This window comes from Octopus sinensis, linkage group LG1 (assembly GCF_006345805.1).
Source record: "Octopus sinensis linkage group LG1, ASM634580v1, whole genome shotgun sequence".
Lineage (NCBI taxonomy): Eukaryota > Metazoa > Mollusca > Cephalopoda > Octopoda > Octopodidae > Octopus > Octopus sinensis.
This window is the reverse complement of record NC_042997.1, coordinates 161,183,238-161,191,197: the sequence shown is the minus strand read 5'-3', so window position 1 is coordinate 161,191,197 and position 7,960 is coordinate 161,183,238. Positions and strand designations below refer to the sequence as shown.

The 7,960-nt window shown below is 33.5% G+C and overlaps 1 protein-coding gene across 1 annotated transcript in view; it reads right to left on the bottom strand.

The window, feature by feature from the left end:
• Positions 1–3,968, bottom strand: part of LOC115217241 — a 145,894-nt gene extending 141,926 nt beyond the window's left edge. Inside the window, exon 1 of the mRNA XM_029786886.2 lies at positions 2,457–3,968. The gene's annotated coding sequence lies outside the window, so the exon portion shown is untranslated. The remainder of the gene's footprint in view (positions 1–2,456) is intronic.
• Between the last annotated feature and the right edge of the window lie 3,992 nt (positions 3,969–7,960).

The window sequence follows — 7,960 nt, the reverse complement described above, 5'->3', positions numbered from 1 at the left end:
ATGTATGTATGTATGTATGTATGTATGTATATGCGTAGCTGTGTTTGTCCCCACCACCATCGCTTGGCAACTGATGTTGCTGTGTTTACGTCCCTATAACTTAGTGGATTGGCAAAGAACCGACAGAATAAGTACTGAGCTTACAAAGAATAAGTCCTGGGTCGATTTGTTCGACTAAATGCGGTGTTCCAGCACGACCGCAGTCAATTGATTGAAACAGTTAAAGGAATAAAAGAAAAGACTATATAAAATTCAATTAGCGGTTATGTTAGCCTCATGAAGGGATGGTGTCATCTATTGGTATATTTTTTGTTCCCTCTGAAGATATTATGCTTAGAAATATGAACTTAATATTAAGATGTTTTGTGGAGGCAGCGAAATCGCGGTCGGAGGATCACGGTTTCGATTCCCAGACCGGGCGTTGTGTGTGTTTATTGAGCGAAAACACCTAAAGCTCCACGAAGCTCCGGCAGGGGGTGAGCGACCCCTGTTGTACTCTTTCGCCTCAACTTTCTCTCACTTTTTCTTCCTGTTCCTTGGGTAACGTTGCGATAGACTGGCGTCCCGTCCAGCTACGGGAAACTCATACGCCAGAGAAACCGGGAAACCGGGCCCATGAGCCTGGCTAGGCTTGAAAAGGGCACATAAAATTTTTTTAATTAATTCACTCTGTATAATTGAAAAAGCTGTAAGGGATGATGTTCAGATTGTTGTTAATAACTCTTATTAACTTCACAATCTCCATTTTCTTGTTTCTTTATACACATACACACACACACATATATATATACAAGTTAAGGAATGGAGTAGATAAGATCCGGGCTACATATGATTCATAGCGAGTGGAACCTATGAAATGGTAAATACCCAAGCGAGTTGTATAACACAGGCTACTTTCGTTTGGATATTTACTACTTTCGTTATGAAATATATGTAGCCCGGACCTTATCTATTCCATTACTTTACTCGTGTATTCTTATTCGCACACCCGGCAACCCTGGTTGCCTACCGTGAAATATAAGAAGAACTTTTTTTTCAGTTTATCATACTTTGATATGAAAAAATTCCACAACCTTCCGATTCAATAAACCACTATTGTGCCTGAAAGTTGTTTTTTCATATCTACTACGGAGTGCTTTTTTCCTACACATCGATCCTTGAATCTTATATTATATATACATATATAATTTTATGATGGTTTGATATATAAATGCATGTTTAAAATATGTGTGTATATATATATATATATATATATATATATATATATATATATATATATATATATATATATATATGTATGTGTGTGTTTTGGTGAGCATGGTGTGGTGTGTGCGTGTGTGTGTGCACGCTTATCCTAAAAAACGGGATCAAATAGCATTTCTGTTTTATTTTAGACCGCAAAGAAACGACCTGCATATTCCAACACCTGCTTTTAAGCGCTGAGTGGGACTAGCGCACATAAACACGCGCACTGAAGTATACAATGTTGCATATATGCTCGTGCTTATGTGTTAGTTTTTACATGTGTGGGCGAATGTGTGATGGTCTGTATCCATGTGAGTGCCTATATTCACATACTACAATGACAAATAGACACATGGACAGATCGACAGATATATATGTAGATAGATAAAGAAATAGCTAGATAGACATAGGTGGAAGACATGTTGATAGAGTGATAGATTGATAGATAAACAGATAGATAGATAGATCGATCGATCGATCGATAGATAGATAGATAGATAGATAGATAGATAGATAGATAGATAGATAGATAGATAGATAGATAGATAGATAGATAGATAGATAGATTATTTCTCGAAATCAGTATCTATATCCAGTCGGAGAGATTACCGAAATCTGATATCCGCATCTTTTAGAAGAAAGCAAATGCCCGGTAATGCATATTTCATCACGTTATGTATGTCAAATATTTTGCATACAAAGATATAGACTGGCATAATTGTGTAAATTTACGCATAGTAATATATCTCATTCTACATAACACAACTTATGTTTCAAATTTGTTGCTACAGAAAAAATGAAATAATTTTCATTTACGCTACTCAGTAACATGACATGATGTTTTGCTTTATACTTTTCACACCCGTTCTTTCCAAATATATAAATATGGAAATGTTATTTGAGTTAGAAGATAAAACATTGTGAAAAATCTTAGGACTTCTTTATTTAAGAATAAAATGCAATGGAAAGTTATGTTTGTTTTTCGTTTGTTATTCTTATAATGGAAATGCATTTTTCTGAAGAAATTATTATACACATAATGTTTAAATGAAATATTTACCGAGATCAACAAGACAAACACATTGTCGGAAAATATTTAGTTGCACAAAAAAGAAGACTTATCGAAGGAGAAAAAGAAACCTTAAAAGTGTTATAGTTGAAAATATTTTCAAGATTCCACTCAAGCGAATATAATTGAGTAAACTTATTACCTGTATCAAATTCAACGACTGGCAGTTTTCTCCGGAAAGATATCTGAAAATTGCTTTTGCTTCCTGGAATTTTAATCCATGTGAATTGTGTAATGAAGCAAAAAAATGAAAAAAAAAATAATAATAAAAGATAGGAAAATTTATTCCAAATAGTGCGATAGTTGTTTCGTCTGGAATTTTATTTCATGAAGTAAAAATTCTGTATAGATTACAGTCTACTTCAGTTAGTTTTAATTAGCACAGCTTCTGTTATAATTTAAATAACTTTTTGTGCACCGTTAACTTTCCTCTACATAAAGCACTCTGAACTAGAGTTCGTGTTCTTGTAGTATGAACATATCAAAAATATCGAGGAAGGAAGAGAAACTTAGAAGAAATATTAGGTAGATGCTGAAAAAGTAATTTTCTTCAGTTAGAAAACCGTTCAAATATCTTTAAAACAAACATAACGGTGTAGGCTGTTATTCAAATCATCTTAAAAAGGCTAATATTTAAATTAAATCATATATGACAAATGAGAAGATGTTAGATAATCATATTGATTATTCTAATGTAGAGTGGCAATGATTAATTATAAAGAAATGGATAGGGAAAAGAACTGTTTGAATGATGATGATGTTGATGATGATGTCGATGATGATGATGATGATGATGATGATGTTGATGATGATGATGATGATGATGATGATGTCGATGATGATGATGATGATGTGTTAATGATGATAACGTCAACGATGACGGTGATGATCACGAAACTTTCAGCCAAATTCCCCGCTGTAAATGTCAGTATTTTTCTATCTTTTCTTTTCCTCACCTAGCTTTTAAAATTCCAATGAAGATTTAGTGAGAGGTAGATTTTTTCATACTAAAAAATAATGATCATACTGTTTCACACTTTCTGCCATCACCGCCACCGCTTCCACCTTTCTTAGTCCTGCTACTTTAAACACTTTTTCTAGTTCAGTATAAGTCCGTTTTCAAGCGACTCGTTCACTTTAGCATCTTTTTCATATGTTATATTCCTGCGCAAGTTTTCCTATTAATAATTCTTTTTTTTTTTCAAGATCCAAAAATATCCAGTTATTATTGAACTGCTGCTCCACATGAACTAAACAATATGTAGAAAGTGAAGGAAAGACAGATCATATAAAGAAAGTAGAAAGGGAAATATAGATAAAGATTATCAGTTAAAAGGCAAATATAGAAAGTGCATTGACTGCTAAAAGTATGTGAAGTATAAGAAATATCTTAGAAAGGAATAAAATATGAAAAGTCTGATAGATTGTAACAGTAAAGGAGATACCTACAGATCAAGCAGAATATTGTGAGTGCAATTTTTTTTTAAAAAACGACAATAAAAATTAAAATACGCTTTTGTAAAGAATCAACAGTTTGTTTATAATGAACAGGGTTGCAGATGCTGGAAACCGCGATATCGATTTCCTGCAATCCTAGTCCACTTAATTAGGTTGACTGCGTTGGCGGTGGCAGCAGCGATGACGACAGCAGGAACAGCGACAACAGAACTACAGTAGCCGAAGTAGAGAAAATAGCATGAGTTATCATTAAAAGCGAGAATTTAAATCGCATTATAAAGGTAGCCGTCGTTGCTCCAACCTACTTTTATAAAATGTCAAGACCATCATAGTTTAAATTGTCAAAAGGTACGGTAGTGTAGACTTTTTATTATATTATATTATGTAATTTGTAAATTAGTACTATCTATGTGAACGTATTAAATCAACTATATGTATGTATGTATGTATGTATGTATGTATGTATGTATGTATGTATGTATGTATGTATGTATGTATATATATATATATATGATGCATATAAATATATTTAAAAAAATATATATATATTTATACATATAATGCAAATAATTATATATATTTGTATATGTGGGTGTGTGCTTATATATATATTATATAATTCTAATATATAATATATATATATATACTATATATTAAATACACATATACAAAGATATATATTTGTTTGCATTATACATATAAATATAAATATATTATATATATATATTTATATGCAATATATATCTGTCTATCTATATATATTCATATTTATATGCATTATATATGTGTGTGTGTGTGTGTGTTAAATGCAACTTAAGTGCACCACTGTGGTACGTGGTGTACTTTAGGCGTTTTTAGATTTGTTAGAGTCCATTTTTCAGCATATTTGTCGACAGTCGATTTCTTACAGAAGGAGAGAAAGAGACAGACAAAAGAAAAGAGTCAGAGAACCATAGATCCGGAAAGAACGAGAAGCAATGTTGATTCCGGTGCGATTTGAACTCAGAGTGCAAAGAGTCGGAACGAATTCTGCAAAGCAATCTAGTCTTTACCAACTGGCCGCATTATACATACATACATACCTACCTACATACATACATACAACATACATACATACATACATACATACATACATACATACATACATACATACATATACACACACACATACATACAAGTATACTAGCCTGTAGGAAAACTCTGATGCCAAAGAAATAAGAATCCACTTATATGGTAGAAGCGATAGCCACTTATAATAAAACAAAGTACTGGTGGAATGTCCACTTGCGAATCTCAATAAAATGTAAAAACAATAGACCTGATGTAGTGATTTGAAATAAAGAACAACTGTGTAAAGCTGTGGAAATCATGTCAACCGGATGTTAACATAAAAGCCAAAGATCGCCGAAAAGAAAATACTTCCTCTGAGCTACTGAGAAATCTACAATTACCCTATTCAGATTACAAGTTCAGGAATATACCTATAATCATTGGGGCACTGGGACATGTAATACATTACCTAAGTAACAATCTTGAGAAATTAGGCTCCTCAAAACCAGAAAGGAGAAAGATGATTCGAAGACTACAGATCCAAGCCATCACTGGAACTGTAAAAACCTGTAAAACTTTTCAGAAGTTTATCACTTAAGTATATAGGAGCATGTCTAGATATGCAAGTATACGCATGAGAATACATAAATAAAACAAAACATACAAAACTGCACGTATCCATCCATCCATCCAACCATACATCCATCCATCCACGTATCCATCAATCCATCCATCCATCCATACATAAATACATACATACATACATACATACATCATACATACATACATACATACAAAAATACCCTGTTGATGTTGAAATTCCAACCAAGGAGCTTTGGATCTATATTAGAAACCATCTCTTTCTCTATTGGCGAGAAATCTTGAAATAAAACTGAATAACTGAATAATGATATATATCCGTTCTGTCTGTGTGTGTGTGTCTTCTAGGTTCTCGGGCATTCTCCAACAGATTGCGCTCAAATTTGATATGTAGATACCGACGGTATCAGGGCGTCTTGAAAAAATTGCAAAATTCGATTCCAGGTGAGAATGCGATCGATAAAGCCGTGGGAACGTGCATTTGTACTCGCAAGTACATCAGCTGTTGCAATCTATACTACGCGTACATGAGAAAAATGCACGTGCAGGGGCAGTCATTGAAAGTCGTGGGGTTGGACCTCAGCACTCCCTGCTTTTCGCACGAACAACTGTATGTGGGTCGTTGGGGTGTTGGCTGTTCGACAAACGTTTTCTACTACGCTCCAGACGGAGTAACAAGGAATGTGGTTTACAAGGCTGCGCTCCACTAGCTTTTCCATGCTCTTGAACATCCCGTAAAGTAAGTCAGCTTAAAATTAGTTACTTAGTTCCCTAGGTTGTTGCTTTTCATCAAAAATCGCCCCAAGTTGATTTCCTACGTTTTATCGGATAAACTTATTATTGTCCCAGGTATGTTCTTATAAATTCATGCTTTTCCATCTAGATTTACCTCCAGTTAACCAATTTGCATGCATCGTTTTTGTCCTGCTTTTCTTCCGCCAACCTGTACATAACTGCACCTTCCATTTTTTGTTGTTTTTGTACTACTTAAAGGCACGTTTCTTTCCTGCCAAGCTTACTGTTTAAACCATGTTTGTGTTCTTCCAGTCAACAGCCTTATCATTACTGGTACTTTAAATTCTTCGGTTTCATATTTGTGTGAATAAAATTGTTTTTCTTTGGAATAGAAAAAAGTCTATCTTTATTTCTTCTTTTACTGGTGTCTCAAATTTAGGTTAAATTAGTGTTTCTCAAAGGAAAGGCCTATGGGACGGTCGGACAAGTTGTTTTGAGAAAATTTGGTTTAAATGTTTGACAACTCAGTACCGTCCATTGGACGGGGGGCGTTTTGCTCGTATATATATATATATATGAAAAAATGAGTAGAGCTGGCTTTTGGTGTGTGTGAGGGGTCATTTTTACTTTTATGATAATGTTTACAGTTACTCAAATGAGTTTAGAGCTTACCGCTAGTTGTTTTCAAACTGAAATTCTGTGGTTTAGAAGGGTTTTTTTTTATATACAAATAGATTTTTTAAATGTTTACATTTTTACATGTATACAAGGCGGTGCTCCAGCATGGCCACAGTCAAATGACATGAAACAAGTAAAGGAGTAAAGGAGTATACAAATAAAGAATAAAATAGGAGTTAAAAGAAAGAAAAATACAAAATAAACTAATATAAAAATGATAAAAAATATGAGAATACAGGAAGTAAATACAACAGCATTCGTGAAAAAAAGAAGAAAAAGGAAAAAGAAAAAGTAGTCGAAAATGGCCGTGAAAAGAGATTAGGAATAAAGAAATGGAATATTTTTAAGAGTGGTTAAAATGTTGTTGAGTTCTTGTCAACAGATGACCTTTGTAAATCTTTTCACTTGAGGTCATTTTATTCATTTTTTACAGTTGGTATGGTGTACCCTTGTTTAGTCACATACACACACATATACATACATCCACATACACATACATACGTATACATCCAGACTTCTAAACACGCGTCTATACATGCATACATACACACATACACACACACTTACACACCTGCATCTATGTACTCACATATATACACATACATTCGCACATACACCCCACACACATTCATATATATACACATGGAGACGTGTATACATAAATATCCATACGTACACACACACACATATACACACACATATAATCACACCCCTATACACACATATACATATATTTGTACACACGCATGCACATAATATAATTACACATACAAACACATATATGTGTACACATGCATACGTGTTCACACATACACACATAACAGGGTGTACATCTATACAAATTTATATCCCTATAATTTTTTGTGTAAATATACATACTTACATACCTGCATACACATATATAAATAAATACACACACCTATAGATGTTTCCGCACATATATGTACAAAAAAGAGTTATACTGATATCAGGTGAACGTAAGTGTAAAAAAAAAACCCCACAGGATTAGATCTCTTCTTCTCAAGGATCCTAGATGAATTTAACTTCACAGCAAAAAGTGCAAGAGAAGGCAACGGTGTCAGATTCTCTCATGAATCAAATGTCAAGTTTTAAGAAAATTTTTTT